The following is a 22692-nucleotide window of genomic DNA, read 5'->3' on the forward strand; positions in this document are numbered from 1 at the left end:
ACTGTAGAACTAGATTAACTAGTAAAAAACAGAAATAGATTAACTAGGGTCGCACAATTTGATGGGAGGAGGGAGAGCTGAATAAAGGAAATGGAAAAGACACGATGTGAAAAACAATGTATATGAACTTTGTAAGTAAACCACTATAAAATTAAAATGTTATTTTAAAAGAAATGCAAGCTTTCATTCAAACTCCTGTTTCTCATTTCATTCCTATCAACACAGCTCCTTCTGCCCAGGAGTCCCCCAGAGGGATCCTTATACTCTAGACGGACAGCTATCATGACCTACAGTCATAAACCCAGTACTCATAGCTGGACTCAAGCTCTCTAGTCATTTTGAAGTGTGCACATAATTTACTCAGCTCTGTACAAGCTGCCATGCTGGTTGCAAGTAGGGATGCACAGCACTCCTCCACCCTGTTCACTGGAACACAACTACACTTGATACAGCCTTGTAGGTTTCAAAATCAGAAAGAAACCTGTACTGTATTGGTTGGCAAGAAGGTCCCACTGTGATCTGGATGCCCATGCTAGGGAAGAAACTTAAGCAGCTTCTAAAAACTGATTCCCTTTCCCTGGCACTGCCATTTACTGGGATTAGTTCTAGCCAATGAAATAGTTATAACTTCTTGGCTATTCATCTAAAATAGACACAGTACAGACCCCACAGTGAAATTTGGGGTGGGAAGTATATGCAGTACCCAATACACACGCAGAGAGGTTAGGGCTTTCACTCCCTCTGTTTAAGTGGTCCTTTCATCTTAGATTAGCGTTATGGCTCCCTATGCATAAAGGATACCTCCATACTCCAACCACATTCTGTGTGTAAAGAATCAGGTATGTCACCAAAGCTCCCTCTACAATGTCGGTATAAAGATCTGCCCTCCAAGTAAGGCATGCTCAGCTTGTCCTTAAGTTGGTAACACTTGGGTTTAAGCGACAACTGCTTAGAGATCAGCACACAGACTGAATTTGTGCCCTCTCATGCATGAACTTTGAAAGCATTGGTTTCTGAAACCCAAGAATTCTATCGAAGTTGTAGCCCCAGGTAAACAATACGTGATGGCCACGCTGTGTGGACAATTACTGTGTGGCATGCTACTGGCCAGGTGTGTCCGTATGTGAATGCATTTAAGTTACACAATTCTTCCCATTTCACAGATGGGGAAGGGATTGTGGTGGTGGTGGAAATGGCACACTTCAAGCTCAGATGAGCCCTACCTGGCACAAATATGAACAGAGCCTGACCCACTTAAGATCCCCAATACTAAAAATCTACAAAGGGAAACTACAGCAGGTGTTTCTAGCCTTAATCTTTGCATGCAAAGATTCCAGTTCCAGGCATTTTATGTGACAGGCCATAATTTGAGTAATCATAAGCAATGTCCAACTAGTTTTTTAAAATGGAAGCCCAACACATGATCAGCTCATCTGATTTTGTGTCATGCTGCCAAAGGTGTCCCATATACCCAAGACACTAACAGTGTGTGGCTTATGCAGAGCCTTAAAGTAACTTCTAAAAATCAAGTTCAAAAGAAAATAAGTGCCCAGTGTAACTAGTTAGAAAGTTGCAGCTAGTTTCCCCCCACTTGAGTTTGTTTGGTTTTTGTTTTTTGGGGTTTTTTTTCTACCTTCCAACTATGCCCACTGGTAATATTTTATTCTTATTTTATCACAGGTCATCTGTCCTTTTTTAAATTTTATTAGTTTTAATGAACATTTACAGAGATTTTGGGTTCTCATTCATTCATTGTTGCACTGTTTTCTCTATCCTCCTCCCCAGTTCGTTCTCCTTCCCCCACCCCCCGAATGTCTGTTTTAATTGTCCAATTGCCACAGTACTTGTCAAAGCCAGCTCTGATTAATCTCCTTTGTCAGTGTGCCCTTTGCCATTCCCTATCACTCCTCCCTGAGAGAGACTTCACCCTGATTCATAAGGAAAAGGGGATGGTGTATTCTCTTAGCTACTTCCTGCTGAAAAGGGACGCTGTGGGTTTCAGGGTGAAGATCTTCTCTCACTACTCTAAAGGGCCCCTGTGGCAGTAGGAAACACATAGACTATTATGGAGATTGATTTTGAAATTTAGATGCACTCTTATCAATTGTGCTTAGCCATACATGTTCATATCCTTGAAGATGTATCATGGAGGTGTTGCAACCTAGAAGACACAAATTTAACTAACAAGTTAGAAGTACATGAGTCAAAAATTAACAAGCAATAATATTCAGAGTAGAGGCTCTAGTAGTGGCACACATCAAGTTACAGAGGGAAGGTGGTTCTTACAATAAAAGGCCTATAGACTAGCACTTTGTCTATAATAGTGTACAGGTTAGGAACCACAAGATGTAGAGGCTCAGCTATGTCATTTATGGTTCTTAAGTCCTGGAGCAAATTCCATCTACCACTGGGCTGTTTTACAACTTGGAAGTTCACATGCAAGGTAGAGGTGAAGTAAGGAACTGCTTATGAGATTTTCCGTCCATTCCAACAACTAAGAGATGGTGAGAAGAGTTGGGACCTCAGAAGGCTTTTAGGACCAATTAGTAGGCTCTGTGTTCAGGAGAAAATGAATATACGTATCAGTAATGTTAATGCTCACCCACGGCTCTTCTGGGAAGATCTAAATCATTGAAGCATCCTCCTTTGTTTCCAGCTGGGAGCTGGGGCCTGCCAGTCCTGTCAGCCACGAGGACCTGATGTGGGCCACCCTTGGCCAAGTGTCCTTCAGACAAAGCAAGTGAGTGGGAGCTTCCTCTATACTCCCTTGCCTATCGGTGGCTCTCATCTGTGACACTATCTACTGAAGTGGCCAAGCTTTCCACAGTGGAAGCAATTCTGACCTCCTTTATTACCTTTGGGTGGCACAGTTGAAAGTTTTGTTGTGCTTGACAAATAACGAAGGTGAAGCTGACTTATAACTGATATTCTTTGCCTCCCCCATTCTTTGAACTACTTCTCCAATAAACCTCACGATTGTGAATAAAGTCTGTGAATCTTCCAATGAACACTGGACCCAATGATTGGTGCAGAAGCATGTGGAATGTCATGTCTGTGTAGCTATTTGTATGATGTGATGGCCTGACGAATTTGGTGCAGGAGGTCAAGGACTGTAGCCTCCAGTGTGAACTGAAGCAATATGAATTAAGAGCTATTGTGCATAGATAGGGTCATTATGAGCCATAGTTGGCTCAACAGCACATAACAGCAGCAACAAGAACATGGTCATTTTCAATCTATAGATATTTGGCTGTATGGATCACAACAATTGGCTAACTCTGAGAAGAATGGGAAATCCCAGAACACTTGATTGTGCTTATGCAAAACCTATATTTGGACCAAGAGGCAGTCATCAGGAAAGAGCAAAAAAACACAGCATGGTTCAAAATCGGAAAGGGTGCATGCCAGGGATGTGCCTTATCTCCATAACTTCTCAGTCTATATAAAGGACAGATCATTCACCATTTTGTTGTTCTGTATCGTTGAGTCAGAACTGACTCATATCTGGCTTTTGGAGACAATAAATCACACAAGAGGAGATTGCCTATCCAAGGAGCAGCTGGTGGATCTGAACTCTGTACCTTTGAGATGGCAGTGCAGCTTTTTACCACTTGGCCATCAGAGCTAAGAGACAGCAAAAACATGGATATGCATTTATCTGCTTCAGTGCCGGTTCTGGTTTCTTTAGGGTATGTTTCCGGTAGTGGAATTGCTGGGTCAAATGGTATTTCTATTTCCAACTTTTTGAGAAATCGCCATACTGCCTTCCTGAGTGCTTGCACCGTTGCACACTCCCAAAAGTGAATAAGGGTTCCAGTTTCTCCACAACTTCGCAAGCATTTGTTGTTTCTGATCTGTTGAATTTTGCTGTTACTGGGGTGAGATACCTCATAGTTTCTATTTTTACCTCTCTTACAGCTAGGGATTTTAAACACTTCATGTGTTTGTTGGCCATCTGAGCGTCATCTTTGAAGTGTCTCGGCTGACTCTTCAAAGCTGTAAATCTTTATGGGAGGAGGCTGCACAGCTTTCTTTCGAGACTGGTGGACTCAGGTTGCTAGCTGAAAGGGATAGCACTTGATTAAAATTGGCAAAAGAGCCCTGGTGTGTAGTCTCTACCATGTCATTGGATTGTGAAATTGCCCATATTAAAATGGAATTTGTCTTTCCTGACAATACTTCCAAAGTAAGAAAATGGAAGTCTCATCCCCTCATTTCTAAGGAACACTCTGCACACGTGATTTGTCTGCTCTTATGCTACTGCAGCTACTGCTTATGTGAAAGCAGATGATCTCAAATTCCCTCAAGTCTTAGGGAAGAGGAAGTCTGTTACTAGGAAACAGGCCTCTTTTTGTGTTTTAACAGCTAAAACCAACTACCTTGCTGATGGGTCAGAGACTGTACAGAGAAGAGACATGGGAGGGAGCCCAGTGTTTATGCTCCAGCTGCATGCCATTTCACAGGGCCATTCTGAGTCACTTTCTACTACTACTCTGTGTAGTCATATTGCTTCAAGCCCCCATGTTGGTCAATGCCAACATGGCAAAAAAAAAAAAAATCCCAAAATCCTTTTCGCTGACTGGCACTGTGGCCACCCTTCTCCTAGAGGGATTCTAGCCCAGCAGTGGGACTGTCCAGCTTACATCCGTGGTAGGTCTACCACCTTGTATATGTCTTTAAAACCAACTTTCTAAGAAGTCTTTTACATGTTCATGTCTTACAGTAAGTTGAGACAGCTGGAGGCTCATGAAGTCCTGGGCTTCTTTACCTTCACCATCAGTGTCGATTCTTGCTTGACTCTCTAGGGCTTGCCAGCCAACAGGGCTCAAGCCATGCAGCATCCCTAGCACTTCACATTTCTCCTTGTGGGGGTCCCTTGAACACCAGTCAGGATGGAGCCACAATCCTTTTGCCTCAAGACACTGCTCTCTGTCCATACTGTGAGACCACTTCAAAACATCCCCACCTCCTCACACCATTGGAGTCATGGAGGCATCCAGGTGCACCCTAAAAATTCAATGCCAATTTTTGGGGTGTCCTTGACAATGAGTCATGTCTCAGTATTTGTTATGTGACCTGGGATATCTGCCAGGACGTTCCCTGAATTAATCTTAGTGCTTTTGCACCATCTCTAAAGGCCTGATTTCTGGGCATCCTAGTTTTTATCTGTGCCCATCATCTGACGGTCTGTTCCTGGATAAATACTGCAGTGGGGTTTTTGGAAGAATCTACTAAAGGGAAGAGCCCCACTCCAGTCTTCAGTCCTGTCCAAGTCCCTCTGCTGCCATCATCTTGTGTTCAGATAGTCTCAGACCAAGGAGTCTCTAAATCCCTTTGTCTCATGACTGAATTTAAACAGACCCCCTCTAGACTGTGGGACCACCTAACATCATTCCCAACATTGGAGTTACAGGGACACGCACCACTGTGGTACACTGAAGTTTCAATGCCATTTTTGGCATGTCCTTGCCAATGGTTAATGTGTCAGTGCTGGTTGCCCAACCTGGAGTATCTGCCAGGACGCTCCCTGGATTAATCTTGGTGCATTTGCATCATCTCTAAACGCCCGATTTCTAGGCATCCTAACTTCTCATCTGTGTCCCTCATGTGACAGGTCCTTCCTGCATAAATACTGCAGTGGGGTTTGCTGAGGAATCCACGTAAGAGAAGACTTCTTTCCCCTCAGTTTTCTATCCTGTCCTTCAAATTCCTCTGAGGCATCATCTTGTGCTCCAGCAGCGTGAGATCTACTGGATACTCCTCTGGGGACTTGACTAGTCCATTCCCCCTACAATTCGTCCTGTCCACAGACTGGAGAGGATTCAGGCTCACTCTGTGGGGCCTCACGCAGCCTGGGAACCGCGACTTCTCCGGAGCTTTCTCCTTCCTGAGCGACCTGCATCAGCTCAGTCTGGGTCCCCAGGACACCACTGCTGTGGGCGACAACTCTAACAAGCTCCAGCAGCTGCCTGGCAGGCAGAAGCATCTGGTAAAAAGCCGTAACTTCAAGAAGTGAGCACAAGGCTGAAGCCCCACCACAACACAGACCAACACTGAATCCTGATCTGAATCAGCCAGCTGCCAATAACATGGCTGATCTCAGAGTGAGAGTCATACTGCGAGAGGTCACAACTTCACCACATCGAGCACAGAAACCATCATCCCTGAGCACCTTCAGCTACGAAATTGAAGGAATTCAACTAGGAAGATTAATGGCTACACAACCCAGAGAGTGGACGGTGGTGGTAAGGGTTTACATGTCAAAATGATTTTCCTCTCAAACAAGACCCACACCTCACACCATACACAAAAACCAACTCAAAATGAATCAAGGACTTAGGACTAAAACCAAAGACTATAAACTTCATTAGAGAAAAGTTTGGAAGAACCCTAAAAGCACTAATCCACAATTTGAACAGCCTTCCAAGCATTCTGAAAAGCCTGCAACCTGGAGAAAAATAGATGAATGGGACCTTCTAAGAATTAAATCCCTATGCACATCAAAAAACTTCTCCAACAGGGTAAAAAGGAAAGCCACAGACTCGAGAAGAGTATTTGGTAACGACATGTCTGATATGGGACTTATATCTAGAACTTATAGAATGCTCAAACACTGCAACAAGATAAACAACTCAATTGCAAAATGGGCACAGGATATAAACAGACACTTCAAAGACGACATTCAGATGGCAAACCCATGAAAAAAATGTTCAAAATCCCTAGATATATAAGAAATACGTAAATCAGAACAACTATGAAGTATAATCTCACTCCAGTAAGAACAACAAAATTTAACAGCAGCAAACAAATGTTGGTGAGGTTGTGGAGAAACTGGAACCTTTATTCACTGTTGGGAGTGTAAAATGGTGCAATCACTATGGAAGGCAGTATGGCACTTTCTCAAAAAGTTGCAAATAGAAATACGATTTGACCCAGCAATTCCACTACTGGGAATATTCCCTAAAGAAAGCATAACTGCCACCCAAGAAGATACATACATACTCATGTTCATTGTGGCTTTGTTCACAATAGCAAAGAGTTGTAAACAATCCAAGTGCTCAGCAACAAGCGAATAGAGAAGCTGTGGTTTATGAACACAATGGAATATGATGCAGCACTGAGAAACAAGGAATGCATGAAATATACAAAATAGGTGACCATGGAGGACATTATGTTGAGTGAAATATCTCAGTCACAAGAAATATGGCATAACGCCACTGTTATAAAATAGGACTGACATGGGTGATGGGGAAAACTAAGAGAAGAGGATAAATAATGTCCACCACATTGAAACATTTGAGTGAGAGAACAGTATAAAATGACTATATGATTAGGTATTCTTGTCATGAAAAGAGTCCAGATGTAAGAGATGCATATTAGAGTGGTGGAGGAGGGGAAAACTGAACAATAAAAGAACTTTTTCCCCCAAAGAAAAGGGCTAACTGGAGGGTGGGAGGAGGCAGGGAGGAATATGTGCAACAGTGAATGGATGGAAATCCAAGTTCTTTATAAACTTATTAGAATCTCAATTAAAAAATGGTTTTCCTGTGATAAAGCTTCATCTCACATTCTTTGGGCCTGTCCTAAGGGAGCCTATTTAGTGGAGAGAGATCACGCTTGAATTATGCAAGGATGGCAGAGAAGGAGGCCCTCAACTGGGTGGATTGACAGTGACTGCAGCAATGGACTCAAGTATGTCAGATGAGGATGGCACAGGATTGGGCAGGGTTCAGATCTGTGCAGAGGGGGGCGAGGAGTCGGCAGCTAACAGCATCCTTTGATATCCTGAGACTCCACCCTACTGAAGAGCATGACCCAAATCACCATCGTAGTTCCCTTGTGGGTGTGGTATATACAGCCCTGCACTCCTAGGAAAGGGTTGCGTCTGAGACACCCCAACTTTCCCCCGTTCTTCCCCACTCACCCGAGACAGCTGCATCATCAACAGCTACATGAGTATCTCGGTGAATCACTGAGCCCAAAGACACAGATGGGAGATTTGGGCTGGGAAGAGGAACAGTTCGTGTCAAAATGGAGTGGTGTAACACAAAAGCACTTGGGACATTTTACCTCCACCTTTTAGTTAACTAGTGTGATATTAGTCTTGGAAGAACAAATTCTAATAGTTCTGAGAAGCATTTCTAGTCCTTCTGGCAACATCTCACATGACCAACCTCCTTGGAGGCCAGGAGCAAGCAAACCTTGTCAAAGTGCCATTTGCGTTCCTCTCATAAGCACCTGCTACATCTGCCATCAGAGTCGCCACCCGGGTCCCCACCGTGGAGAAGCAGCATGATTGCCCCCACCACCACCTAGGTGCCAGGAGGGTGAGCATGGTCCACACAGAAGTCAGGTCAAGGTCCTGTGGGAGAAGCCAGTCCAGTGTGGTGAACTTGGCCCTGCAGCTTGTCTTTTCCCCAAAATGATCAGTCTCCAGAGGCCCCGAGTTAGAACATCTGGTTCCCTTTATTGGAAAGTGAGTCTCGAAAGGCAGTGACTCAGGCTGTGTCTCCAAGTCTTGCTGAGGTTCAACAGTTCTGTTGGGCTAGGGTGTCAAACATTTCAGGTTAGGGCTTTCCTCCAATACTTGGGCCAACAGACCCCAGTTCACCAGTGCTTATTCCTAAGCTTTCCCTTCTCCAGGCTCGTTTATGAGCTTGATTTAGGTTAGGAATTCAGGCTGTTGTCAGAGAGGCCAGGCTATGAAGGGAGGTTTTCAGAGACTGAGGCCAAGAATCCCTCCAACCCCGAGGGACCTGGCTAGAAAAATGGAGGACCAAGTGCCATTACAGGTCATCCCTTGTCTTTTTAAGTAATATACTTAAATGACCAGGTGACAACTTTGAAGAATTGAAACACTTTGACGAAGCCGGAAGCCTTCAATATGGACTGCATCTCAAAGTCAAAGTCATCAACTGGAGCCATCAACACAAGTTGGGACATTGATGTTGTCAAGGGTTTCGTTTAATTTGGAGCCACACAGCACACTCAAGTGCAGTCAAGTGACCTATGTCATTTGCTGCAAAGAACTTCTTCAAAGTGCTCAAGAGCAAGCATGGCCCTTTAGAGACTAAGGTGCACCTGCCAATGCAAGGTCTTTTCAGCCAAGTCATATTCATAAAAGCTGAGCAATAAGAACCAGGAATCAATGGCTTTGAGTTGGGCTACACAAAAATAGAATACATAGTTAACTGCTGAGAGAAAGGTCTCCACAGTGCTTCTTACAAAGGAAGAGGACAATTCAGCTCATGTACTTTGGGCTTGTAATTTAGGAGGAGCCATTCTCTGGCCAAGGATAATACACTTGAAAAAGTGGGTCAGCAGAAGACAGATTCTCAAGGAGACGGCTTCCCCAGTGACTGGTACAGTGGGCTTAAGCCCAGCTGAGACGCTGTAGGATAGGGCAGACTCCCTGCTGTTGTGCAGGGACTATTTCAGTGGAACTCGACGGCACCTCAGTACAACCTTCAGATGACTGCTAGTTGCTGTAGGAACATGACTGCCACGAAGGATTTTGGATTCGTGTAGAAGTCGGCTGGGAGCCAGAGACAAGTTATTAGTCATGTCTGCCACAGATACAGGAGGGAGCAACAGAAGCAGGTATGCTGTGTACATCCAGCAGTTTCTCCCTTTTACACCCAAGTGTTCCTTCAAATCAGACTTGATTTCACCTGTCTTTCTAGCTCTGCCCCAGGCCCTCGGGCTAGTCAAGGAATTGAAGGCAATGTTAGTAAACCCCAATATCATTTAGAGTAGCCAGAGTCAGCTCTGAGTGTCATTTTTAAGACAGATTACGATCAAAGCAAGGGAAATAATGATGCTTGGCTTTTCTGGTTCGTGTGCTATCTGGGCAAACAGACCAGCATGGGGATTTCTCCGATCTAAAGGGGCAGCACTCAGCCAACATAGTAGTCTTCAGAAGCCACAAGAGCTATTTCCAGTGGGATTTATTTCCCTTTATGTTCCAATGTAGCACTTGTTATCTTCTCTTCTAGTTTCTCCCCAACTCACCATGTCAGTCCTGTTTTGTAACAGTGGTGTTAGGTAGTGTTTGTCCTTTTGTGACTGAATTTCACTGTTTGTAGATAGTTTTTCTATCCACTGATTTGTTGATGTGCATTTGAGTTGCTTCCATCTCTTTGCTATTTTAAATAACATAGCAGTAAGCATGAGGAAGCACACATCTGCTTGGCTGGCAGCTCTGGTTTCTTTAGGGTATATTCCCACTAGTGGATTTGCTTTTTTAAAAGGCCTTTCCTTTTGCTCACTGCCAAGTAACCAGGAATTATGCCACATTTTTCTAGTGGCCACGTCTGCAAACAGATGGATGTCGGGGGTAGAGTCCACTGCTGGGGGACAGCACTGAAGCTGTGGACAGTGGTGCCTCAGTGGTTCAAAAGACACATGAGCTTCATTCCTGAGACCAAGGATCAGAGGCACAGTGTTAATCAAGGCAGCCAGTTTGTGGAAAAGTTGCCATGATGGTAGTGGAGTTGAACTGCTAATGGAAAAGTGAGACAACGGCTCCCGGTTTAAGTCTTGCAAACCTGACAGAGGCCTAGGCTTTGCCTCAGTGACAGTGGCGTTTGGTAGGTAAACACTGAAGGAATTCAGGGGTCCATCCATCAGTAGATACAAAACAGCCTTGTTCCCTGAGTAGCCAAATCTCTGGAAGCTCCCTTTCTGTTACAGGTGCTGCTTACCATGGAGGGCCCGAGACCTCTCACCATCAGAAGCCAAGTGGAGAATCAAGAGGGTGGTTGGCATCTTACGATGGCCCCAAACTCCCACCCCTGCTGCACATGCCTAGACATTCCGTTAGTGGGCAGAGCTTGGGGAATGGGAGCACTTACGATTGAAGATTACTTGGAGCACAGTACAAAGAACTCAATTACTAAAAAAAGACAAAAAAATTCTACATTTGAGTTCCCAATATGGAACAAGAGCTTCAAGGCTGTATTTAAGCCCAAGAGTAGCCTGGGTCTCAGGCATACCCATGAGAAGCGACCTGCCACCCAGAGCTGAGCCCACAGAACCAGCTCCTCCCCAGGGGCCTCTAACGTGATTCTACAGACACATGGGAAGCCCTTTTGACTCACTATCAGATTCTTTCCTGGATAGGGTGCGGTGGTCATGAGCTGAGGTTCTAGGGCTCGGTCCAGAGCCTCGGACCTTTATCTGGGTTGATCGGATCGTTTAAAGTTCTTAGGTCATTTGAAACAGAGAAGTTACAAACTTCAGACAGAGGAAGTAACCTGTCAAGTATTGTCGAACTTCCTGCGGCATCTCATCTTTGGGGGCTTAAGACTTGGCAAAAGAAGGAATTCCCTGGTGAGGATGTGTTTCTCACCCATGCACCCCTTTCTTCCAGGGTGTCCCTGCCCTGTGCCATGTGCTGGGGAATCAAGTTGTGGGGCCAAGAATGTATTGCTCAAAAGGAATTTCCTAGCCAATGTCTTTGAATGTGATTATATAAATAGGGGGCATTAGTCCCCCTCAAGGATATTTATCTAGACTTTCCATCCCACTAGGTTTATTTAAGGTGAGATTTTGCATTTATGCTGTTGAATCCTCTCAACAAGGAAGTAGTGTGTGTCCTTCGGGGCCAGAGATTCCTGCACCAGCCAGATCAGGCCACAGGAGCAGCAGCTGCAGTAGAGAATCAGAGACCTCCATAGGCCCTTTTGTGCTTAGTCTTCCTAACTTGTTGCTTCCTGGAACAGAACTTCCAGGCAACTGGTGATATAGAAAGACTTAGATTGTCTTCAGTGGGCCCCCACTTGATCCGCCTGGACTAACAGTGATTTGGCTGTTTTAACAGTCTCATCTCTAACATTCCCACCCCAGCTTCTTGAGACAGTGACAGACACAGTAAGAACTCAATAAGGATTAAAATGCTTTTAGTGCAAGACCAAAAAAGCACACTAAAGCCAAAATACAACCTAGAATTTATTACACCTGCATTTAAAAATCCCATCCAAGATGACTTGAACTTATTCAAAACTTGTGAGTGAATGAAAACCAAATGAGTTGAGAGAGGAGTCTGAAGGTTCGATGGGCAAAAAAATTGTTTTACAGGAAGCAACAAGATAGAATATAGTACTGTCCCCAAATGACTTGTCCCATACTAACCACTTCAAGAAGCAGCGTATGATCAAGAACCAATCAATGAAAGAAGTCTAAGCTGCACTGAAGGCATTGGCAAAAAAAAAAAAAAACAAAACCAAAAACAAAAACAAACCAGGAACTGTCACCAGTGACATGACGATCAGGAAGGCCCTCAGGAAGGGTAGGTCACCATTAATTCAAAGCACAGTGACAGCTGGGAAAATAGCACAGGACCAAGCTTGCTATGAGTCAAAGTCTCTCCACAGCAAAAACTTCACAGGAATCTGCAGTGAAGTTATCAAAGCAGGCAGAGAGCTACAGGGAGTTGGACGAAGTGAGATGGGGCTTCTTCAAATCCTGCAGGTTGCTTTTGCTGAAGCCCGGGTGCACACGTGCCCCTTGGCTTTTGCCCATCAAAGTAATTTTAATGCCAAAACACTTCACACATAATACAGAGCTGTTAGGTCCTCCCTTTAGTTCTCAGGGCCGTGTCTCAGCTCAGTGGGGCAAGCATTATGTATCTCTAATGGGAGGTGAGCTTCTGTAGTTATCAGTGAATCAAACGGATGCCGGTGTTTCATGTACACCTCTGGGTCAAGATAGGAAGAACAAACAAACGTAGAATTTGTGAAATCCCAGAATGGTGAAGGACTCTAAACTTGTATCCTCTCTTCCGCATCCTATCTTTCTGTACATTATGAAAATTTTAGCTTGTTTTTGAATTTTATTCTAGTTTCAAAATATCAGAAGAATTATTATATTTTCAATATAAGAGGAAGGCAAAATACCTTATTGTTATTTCAAAATTAATGACATTTGTTCCGTGTATTTCACGAAAATAAAGGAAAGGAGAAGCCTTTAAGACTCACGAAAGCCCACCATTTGGGTCACGGTGTTAAAATCTGCGCAGCAGTCCTCCTGCATGAAGCCTTGAGCAAGTGTTTCTCTAGAGAAGCCACACTTTCATTCTAACAAGGTGGGTCGCACAGGCTGACGGCCCTCTCCCCCCTACACTCACCTCTAACCATTAAAAAAATTACGGAGAAAGGCTGAGCCTGAGCCAGAGGAGGAAGAGGCGGCGGCCCCTGCAATCTGGGCCAACTTTAGGGGGCTTGTTCGCTTCTCTCCCCGCACCCAACGGACCAGCATTGCTACCCCCGCCTCCTCAAATGCTGGCCCCAGCCTTTCCCCAACCGCTGTTGCTTCCACCACCCACTGGAGACCCCTGGCTTCAGCCTCCTCCCCCTTTACCCTTCGGCCTCGGTGGCTTCCCCCCACCTCCAGGCATGAGCCCGGCTGAAGCAGCGGGAGTTGGGGAGGGGCTGGGGTTGGGGCTGCTACACCCTGTGGCCCAGGCCTCAGTCTGCCCCCCCACCCCCGGGGCTTCCCAAGCCAAAGAAAAGGACGAGCCCATCAAGATTGCGGGGCAGGAGCTGCACATGGGAGATTCAGATTCTGAGGAAGATGAACCCGCAAAGAAGAAAACTGTCCTTCAGGGATCCAGTGAGGGGACCGGTTTGTCTACCTTGCTTCCTGAACCTAAAAACCTGACTGTGAAAGAGACTAAACAGGTTGCTCCTGCCCCATGCCTTTTCCCGGAAACCTTCAGATGGCTCCTCTGATACTAAGCCGTCCAGACTGGCCCCTAAGTCCAAGACTTCCTCTCTTGCCCCTGTTGTGGGTACTACAACCACCACTCCATCGCCCTCTGCCATCAAGGCTGCTGACCAAGAGTGCTGCCCTGCAGGTGACCAGAGTGCTGCTCTGCAGATGAAGAAGCAGATCACGCAGGAGGAGGACGGCAGTGATGAGGAAGTAGCCCCTGAGAACGTCTCCCTCCCTGACAAGGCTGAGCCACCTGGAGTTGAGCCATGCCCTTACCCCATGCCCACTGTCCCTGAAGAGCTGCCTCCAGGGACAGAGCCAGAGCTGGCCTTGCAGGATGATGCCACCAACACCCCCCTTGAATTCTAGATGGCAGCAGGCTCAAGTGGAGCCCCTTGGGTGCCTAAACCTGGGGATGACTACAGCTACAATCAGTTTTCCACATATGGCGATGCCAATGCTGCTGGTGCTTACTATCAGGATTATTACAGTGGTGGCTACTATCCCGCACAGGATCCAGCTCTGGTCACTCCAAGAAATTGCACCAGATGCCTCCTTCATTGATGACGAAGCATTTAAGCAACTACAAGGCAAGAGGAATCGAGGGAGGGAGGAAATGAACTTTCTGGAGATCAAAGGTGATGACCAGCTCACTGGGGCCCAGCAGTGGATGACCAAGTCTTTGACAGAAGAGAAAACTATGAATTCATTCAGCAAAAAGAAAGGTGAACAGCCGACAGGCCAGCAGCAGAGGAAGCACCAAATCACGTATTTGATTCACCAGGCTAAGGAGCGGGAGCTGGAACTGAAGAACACCTGGTCTGAGAACAAGCTCAGCCGCCGGCAGACCCAAGCCAAATACGGATTCTAGGACTCATGAGTGGATTGCTCCAGGATCTCCTGCCAGCCCAGTGGGCCTGGCCCCCCAGCTTTGCCTCTGGGACCCCAGCTGCTCTCAGCCCAGGATCTCTTTCCCTGAGGACCCAGCCCTTGCCTCTGGGAGAATGAACATATTTGATAGATCTTTCTTTTGTGAGAATGAACATATTTGATAGATTTTTTTTCTTAACAAAAATTAGAAAACTCAGCTCCTTTGTGTCTAGGAGCTAGGAGCTAACAGACTCACGAGTGATGCCTCAGAAGAGGCCGCAGGTTCTTGGATGGGAGTCTTGCTCTCTGTTGGGTGTGGTAACATATTGAAGCCCTCCTTTTCCATCTTTTTTTTAAGCCAAGGATGTCTGATGAAATAAAACATTCAGTCCGACAGACATCACCTCCCTTCCCTTACCCCTTTCGCCATTCTGGACCCTTGTTTTGTTATCCTGGATCTCAGTTTTTACCTTGTGTAATGCACCCTCCAAACCTTAAAAAAAAAAAAAAAAAAAGTTACGGAGAGCAGTTTTTCAAGGACAGCTGGAAATAACCAAAGCATTTGAAATTCGTTAGTTTAATGAGCTTAGGCGCCCTCAGAAGTCAAGTTTTGGAAAAGCCATTATTTTAAGATAATTGATGACTCACATACCTGAGGGCCGCTGAGTGGCTGCCACAACCAGCACAGCTTCTCAGCCTTTTCCACCTCGAGTAGGAGTTGAGGTCATTTTCAGGACATTATAATGAAGTAACCCACACTTATTAAAGACAAAAACCGTAACTGGTTTGGAGAGAAAGCAGTGAGGAGAATGAGTCACTGTGAAGCCCTTTCAAGTCTACCTGTTTCCCATCTAACCTTTAAATCTTGGGAGTTGGTTTGGTTTTGCCTCTTAGACTCATTTGGTGGTGTGAGACTTGCTTTTATGAGTTGTAACTGGACCCTATGTGACTGTTCCTAATGGGCATTTGATGCTGGTCAGAATTGGCTAGTGCCCACCTCTGTATATGCAATTCAGTTCTCAAAGGTTTTTTCCATTGGTAGAGCCCCTTCATTGCCTGCATGTGGGACTGCTGACCCCTTGTGAGGTTGGTCATACCCTGTGCGCTTTCTCTTGCTTTCAGCAGAGAGGTCAGTTTATCAGAATGAATCAGGAACTCAGCCCCGACAGCATGATTGGTGTCCTACGGAATGTTCTCAGCACTATCCCACAGTTCCTATCCCGAGGCCTCTCCACCTTGACTACTGCCATTACCAACTCACTCAGCACATGGAGCAAGGAGTTGTAGGTTTGAGTCCTCTCACATAACACTCTCCTTTGAAAGCTGATGCTGCCATAGAGGACAACCGGACTTACTGATGCTGTGAATCTTCGAGGGTGGACGAGGCGTGCCCCAGACTTCTTACATAGAGTTTACTAAGCCATCATTGGTGGAGCATTTTGGCATTTTAAAGTTTATTGCTTCTCTCAGGAAGTGCCTCTCAACGAGCAATGACTTGAGGACCAGAGACACTTAGGACCTTCCCCTCACCACTCCCCTGAGATGTGTAATGTGTGGGAGCAGCAAGGCCACATATTCCTGTCAGGAGTAGCTGTCACGTAGGATCCACGAGGTGTAGGACTCCAAGCTACTTCACCCTCCAAGGTGAAGCTGTAGTTAACAGGAGTCTGTTACATGTGGCAGTTAATTGGTATCCAGCGTTCTGAAGGTGTAGGGAGGCAAAAGGCAAAAAAAAAAAAAAAAAAAACCCCACAAAAAAAACCACAAAAAAATCTCCAAAAAAGCATATTAAATCATGAATCTGAATGGTAAAGATTTAATTTATGAAGCCAAAACCCAGCTCACTTTTGTCCCTACTACCTTCATTGCCACCTGGACCCAGAGTAAAATCAGCTGGAAAGACTTCAGCGGCGTTCTAATCGACCCTGTAATCCAACCTAAGTGCCGCCAATCAGTGGACACAAAGCCCAGGGCACTCGAGTTTAGATGGCTGATGCCTTCACATCACGCTGGGGATAGAGCTCAGACTCCATGCCACCATTCACAGAGTCCTCTGGAAATCGACTCCCGCATGCACACCCTCTTGTCCTTCCTCATCTTATATTCTTTCTGCTCCAGAAATGAACTTGTCCTCTAAGCCTCCTTAGCTCACGCCCACCTCAGTACCTTTGAGCCAGCTGTTCCTTCTACTCTGGAAGTAACCTAAGAGCTTCCTAAAAACCTTTGCTTCTGCTTAGTCTCCAGGTCTCACTTCCAGCAGGCCCCTATACTTGGTTCGGGCAGGGAGCAAGAGTTACTAGGTGGATGCACAGCCCTTTGGGAGGATATTTCCCTATATTGGCATTGAATGCTCATCTCCAAAGGTTTAGAAAGGAATGTTGACAAACTTGCCATAAAAAGAGGCATTTACTCCTAGGAATTGTTCACCAGTGGCCCGCCAGCAATCTGAGTCTGAACTGTCCCTATAGCGGTCACAATGGCTAGCAGGATCCTCTGGCCAGTGAAAGCTAAATTAGAGCAGTGCAAAGCAGAATAAAGTCTACCTCGGAAGAGCTGCAGAAGTATCAAAGTGTTAGGACCACCAACTTCAGCCAAGCCTTTCACCACTGATGTGGACAAGAAGTTAGAGGCAGGCCAGAAGAATATAAAGCTGCTGTGGAGCCTGTTGCCAAAGCACTGGATCTGGAAAACTTCGCCAAGCCTTGACCACCTGTGATGACATCAAACAGGATCAGAGCTGAGCTGCCAAATAACATGCTTGTGAAACTAGACCTTTGGAGGAAGGCAGCTTGCATCGCTGAGCAGTATCACACAGTGCTAAAACTCCAAGGCCAGGCCTCTTCTACCAAAAAGCACCTTGGTGCCAACCAGGAAAACCAGCAACCAAACCATCCGCCCCCAGGAAAGAATTCATTCTTCAAAACTTTCTTGAACACCCACCTGCCAAAGCTCAACAGACTGAAGCCCTTATGCATGGATTCTCCCCTTTACTTAAATCTGGGCTTTTTGGGCAAAAAAGTACTAAAACTGTGGGGAAGGACAGGGATTCACTACCCTGAGGAGGGTCTGCTGCCTCTGCTTAATGAGTAATTTTCTTGAGCTTTACCATCACCTTTCCAGAATATATTCACATACTAGAACCCCCTGTCCCATTTTGTGTGTAATATGAATGTAATCTTGTTTTTTACTTATGGTTTCTGTGCAAAAAGAATTTGTGTATTAAGATATTCACTTAAAAAGAACATTATAGGGACTTAGTCCATCATTGAGTGCCACGTACTAAACTTGAAGGTGGAAACTGGCCCCAGAGGATGTGGAGCCCATCTGCCCTCAAGTGCAGATGGAGGGAGGCGGGGTAGGTCCCAGGCGCCAGACCAATGCCTTGGGTTCACGTCCACCAGCTTAAAGCATTTTCAAGGTTACCATTTGTCAGAAAGGGTGTCAGCTGATGCTACTCACTCCCAGCTCCCAGGAGTCCAACTTTGAGGGACTGAGACAAAGCACACAGCACTCCTGAGTTCAGATGGCTGATGCATTTGAAGCTGAGTGTCAACCATGGTTTACAGTCGCTGTGAACTTTGAGCAGAGCTGAACCTCCTGCGGGTTTTCAGGGCAGTTTCATCACAGGAGATTTCCCCTTTTTCTCTTGGAGCAGCTGGGGATTTCACCTGTCTGCCAGGGCATTCTTACCACTAGGCCAACAGAATATAGTTAGTCACAATAAGGCCATCCCTGCCCTTAGTAAACTCAGTCCAGCTGGGCAAGAGGCTTGCTAGAAACAATTAAAAGGGAGCCTGTGTTGCAGACACATGAGCCACCCCTGAACCCCAGCCTCAAGTTTCAATAGCAGTGGGCTAGGGAGCTGAAGTAAGGGCAGCAAGCCTTGTCTCAGAGTAGTTTCACTCCCCGCTTGCTCACAGTTCCTTACAGACCATGGATAAAGCATGGTCAGCTTGCAAGCATAGGAGAGTGGCTAGAGAGTGTAAAGATAGCCCCAGCTTTAACAGTCAACTAAGATGGGAACCAAGGAGTCGTGGTCCTACAGCTTGTCCTGACCAAGTCTGAAGTTGCCAGTGCACCATCCCCTCCTCCCACCTAGATTCAAATAGACAGCAGTTGCTAACAAAGGTCAGCGGTTTGACCTCACCTACCCACTTCAGAGTGGGACAGGACAGGCAGCCTCCTTCCATAGCGATTTACAGCCTCAAACTTAACCGAGGGGCACCATGAGTTAGAATCAACTCCACAGCAAGAAGGGGAAGGGGTCGTCTTGCATTTTAATTGATTGCCCTTGGGATGGACAGGTCTATCGAGTTTATTGTCCAGACAGTCCCTAAAGGCAAGCAGCTCCTGTTGTTTCTTAGAGCAATGTTAATGCACAATTTTTTTTTTTATTGTCAGAGCCTGACGGCACACACTAGAGAATGGAACTTGCACTCCCTCCCTGTGCCCAAGATCTTGCTCAGACTGCCTTCCTAGGGAGCAGACACTATGATAGTGGGTTTGGGGTGCATAAAAAGACAAGAGGACAACTCCCAGGGCAAAGTAAAGCGCAGTTCTGCCCAGTAAGCACAGACAGGATTAGCTGAGGCTACAGGTGATCTCATTTTGTAAGCAGACTTGCTAACCAGGAGACTTCACTGGCTATTGCCCTTGCAGACAAGAGGCAAGCCTTACTGGGGTCACAGGGCCGTCATGTGAGCTAAAACCTGTGTGCGCCTGTTATGAGAGTCCTGGGTGTTCAGAGGGATTCAGAAGCAGTACAAGTGTTGTTCCTTAGGACAAGATGAGCATTCACCCAATAGTCATGGCATTGAACTTCACTTTGAGGAGATTTCTAACTTATTCCACTTTCTAAGTGTCACTGGTCAGTGAGCACTTTTTCTGGAGGACAGAGGAAGGTAGAAGGCACCGACTGGGATCACATACTGGGTTGTCTGTCTGCTTTCCCTCAGAACTGGACTTGCAGTTTAGAATGCCCATGATAACTGAACTGGAAAAACTTCTAACAAACCTTTCAGCAAATGTCCCTTTCCACCCACCACACGCACTCACGCACGCGCGCACGCATCCCAGCCACCGTCAGCCTCAAATTTAAGTCAGTTGGACTTTCAGCAACCTGAACCCTGATAGACCATCTCGTTCTTGAAAGCTTGAGCTAAGTGCTTCACTGGGACCCCAACATGTATGTGTTCCATGTTTTGGCATTGCAGCCTAAGCTAGCTCAAGGTCCCTTCGAAATGTTTCTGAGGATCCATAGTGGAAATCTTGAAGGCCCGTTTGGGAGGATGGGATAGGTAAGCACATGGTAGGCACTTTCCTGTAGATACCACTGCGCAGTGACAGCAGTGAGCGGTGTTCACAGAATGAGCAAGCCCTGCAGAGCAATGCTTTACCTTTATAGCTATAAGCTCAACAACTATGTCCATGTACTTGAGACACAAGCAACTTTTAGGACAAGAACCCAAAGACAAGAAGGTTTGCCATCAGGTGAAGACTAGAGTTTAATAGGCTAGGATAAGGCAGGAGAGGCTCTACAGGGAATTGATAATTGTTACAGGAAGTTCCTCCTTCTGAGGCTAAGGAACCCTAGTGGTCCAGGCCATTCCTCCTCTCGAGGATTTACAACCTGGGAGACCCAGGAGGATCATGAGTCAGAATTTAGTTGAGAGTAAGTTTGTTTTTTAAAAAACAAAAACACATACTCAGGTCCTCAATGCCTATCTGACATGAAGAAATCTCATTACCAACCCAGGTCCAGACACAGAGGCTGGTCCCTTTTGAGATTAGAGGAGGTCTCACACTGGACACTAGTAGTCAAGAAACAATGGCCGAATTCAAGTCGTTTCAGCAGGAGGGCTCCAGGGCGCCAGGCTGTGGGAACAGTTGTCCTCCACTCTATGGAGCAGAAATGAGGACTGACTCTGGGGTCTTGCTAAAGACAAGAGAGCAAAGAAGGGGCCTCCCGAGTGACATACAAAAGGCTGTCTTGATTCTCACACACTCTTCAGAGTCTCAAGGATGCCAGGCAGCTCTAGGGGAGTCTGAGCCAATGAGTACAGAGAGCCAGCCCTTTCCCACACTTGGGCTCCGGTATGGCAGTACTGCCGTCAATAGGGTATGCCCAGGCCCCTTAGGCCACGGTGCCTCAGCATGCCTGGTCTGCCTGGAGAACCACGAAGAAATCGGCCAGGTGCCAGCATTGGCTTGAGGCTGGTCCTGTTCCCTGTATTTCTCCCCTTCCCTTAGGATTGGGTATTTTGTATAATGTGTGAGCCTTCGGAGATACACCTGGTTGTTGTAGAGCCTTGAGGTCACTTGAATATAACATTGGTTTGCTGGACATTGTCAGCCCTTAGTTAGCCATCTGAGCCCTATAGTAGCAGAGGAGAGAATGGGACCCAAAACCTGAATCACTTGCCCAGAACCCCGTGGAAGGCCCAGGAGAGGGGGATTCCTGCTCCTTCTGCCTAGTCCCCAAGCCCATGATCTGACAGCTAGCAGAGTTCGTTTCTGAGCCATGTTCTGGGATTTTCCATCAGCAGCAAAGGCCTTGGGTCTGTGCTTTAAGTGTGAATTCTAGGAAACTGAGAAACACCTGCAGGGCTTTGATCACCCACTCAATGCCCGTTTCCCCGAATACGGAAGGCGTTCGACCAGCCCTGAACCTGAGACTGCCCACAGCTGATGAAGGTAGAGCATGTTTGACATTCTCCAATCGCTCCTCATCCCCCAGAGCTGGCTTTGGAGAACCCAGCCTCCTCACAGGTAGGTGCCAGGGAAGTCAGAAGACTGTCCTGTGCACTCAAGTTGTGAGCCAGCGGAGAAGCTGAGCTGGAAAGTTCTGAGTTTTATGGTATAACGAACTCAGAGACGTGGAACAAGTCCTTCTGTTGAGACAGACCATTGGATTTGTCTTCCCAGCCTTATTTTTATTCTACAGTCCATATAATCCATGATCACATGGGGTCCACAGGCTAGAGGGTTCACTGGTGACTATGAGCAAACTCCTGCAGGACCGCAAAGGGGCAAAGGCATTGCTTTCTGCTTGTTCTTGGGTCAGAGATTGAGCACTACTATAATAAACCTTGTCCTCATTTTCAGTAGTTCAACTTTCCCCAGACTTCTTCCTACTCTTACAGAGGCCTGCATGTGCACGGCAGCCAGATCTGGGATGAAAACAGGCATCTGAGGGGACCTGAGCCCAGCAAGGCTCCCATGGAGCAGCACAGGGCCTGCAAGAGATCGGAGTTCCACTTGACTTACAGATATCCCACCTCTAGTTCAAACAACTTGGGGTTTCTTCTTCCTTGAGCTGGAAATTGCTAAAAATACCTCAGGTTTATTTAAAGTCTATGACATCTCAAGAAATAACAAGCCAAACCAGACCCGAAACAGCAGCCATGGCCAGCTTGAAGTAAGTTTCCCCCTCTCCTGTCCTTTCATAGCCCAGAGGGTTTAAGAGGAGTGTAGAGTGAGATCTGGAGTGAGCTCTTTGCTCTTTTCTGGACCCCATTCCCCCTTCCATTGGTTGGGGTGGAGGTAGAGGTTTATAGAAGTGCCAGCTTCATGTAAGTCAAGAGGGCTCCTCAACAGCTTTGATTCCCCAAGATGGGAAATGCTTTCCCCAGGGTTTCCCTCCCAAAAGATCAAGACAGCTTTGAAACCATTCCTCATAACCAAGTACAATAAAGAGTTAGGCCCCCAAAACAGGAGAAGAGAATGATGCATTTCTTTTTCCCAATCCCCTCAAATGGGCAACAAGCTCTTTAAAAAAAAAAAAAAAAAAAAAAAGAGCAAGGCAAAGCCAGGAACCTGAGCTCAATGAGTATTTTAGATCCAAAAAGAAAGAAAAAAAATCCCCACCTCCCACTTCCATTTCCATTTCCCTTCAGTTCTAGCCATTCTTTCTATTTCTCTAGGCTTTTTTGAGGGAGCTTTTCACCTCCCTTGATACTGCTTAGTAACCTAATCATGTCAGAAAAGAAATCGAAAACTCTCAAGATAAAAACAGCGGTAACTTAGAATAAAGAGAAAGAAAATAAACTTCTTGGCTCTCCTCCAACACAGCAGGCTCAAGAACCAAGCCTGGAGTGATGACTTGGGAGA

General features: G+C 46.1%; 1 pseudogene; it reads left to right on the top strand.

Moving 5' to 3' along the window:
• The first annotated feature begins 1064 nt into the window (after positions 1-1064).
• On the top strand, positions 1065-14584 carry LOC102861046 (annotated as a pseudogene).
• Positions 14585-22692: the final 8108 nt, after the last annotated feature.

The sequence above is a fragment of the Elephantulus edwardii genome, unplaced genomic scaffold (assembly GCF_000299155.1).
Source record: "Elephantulus edwardii isolate Elephantulus edwardi_28Jun2011 unplaced genomic scaffold, EleEdw1.0 scaffold00562, whole genome shotgun sequence".
Taxonomy (NCBI): Eukaryota; Metazoa; Chordata; class Mammalia; order Macroscelidea; family Macroscelididae; genus Elephantulus; species Elephantulus edwardii.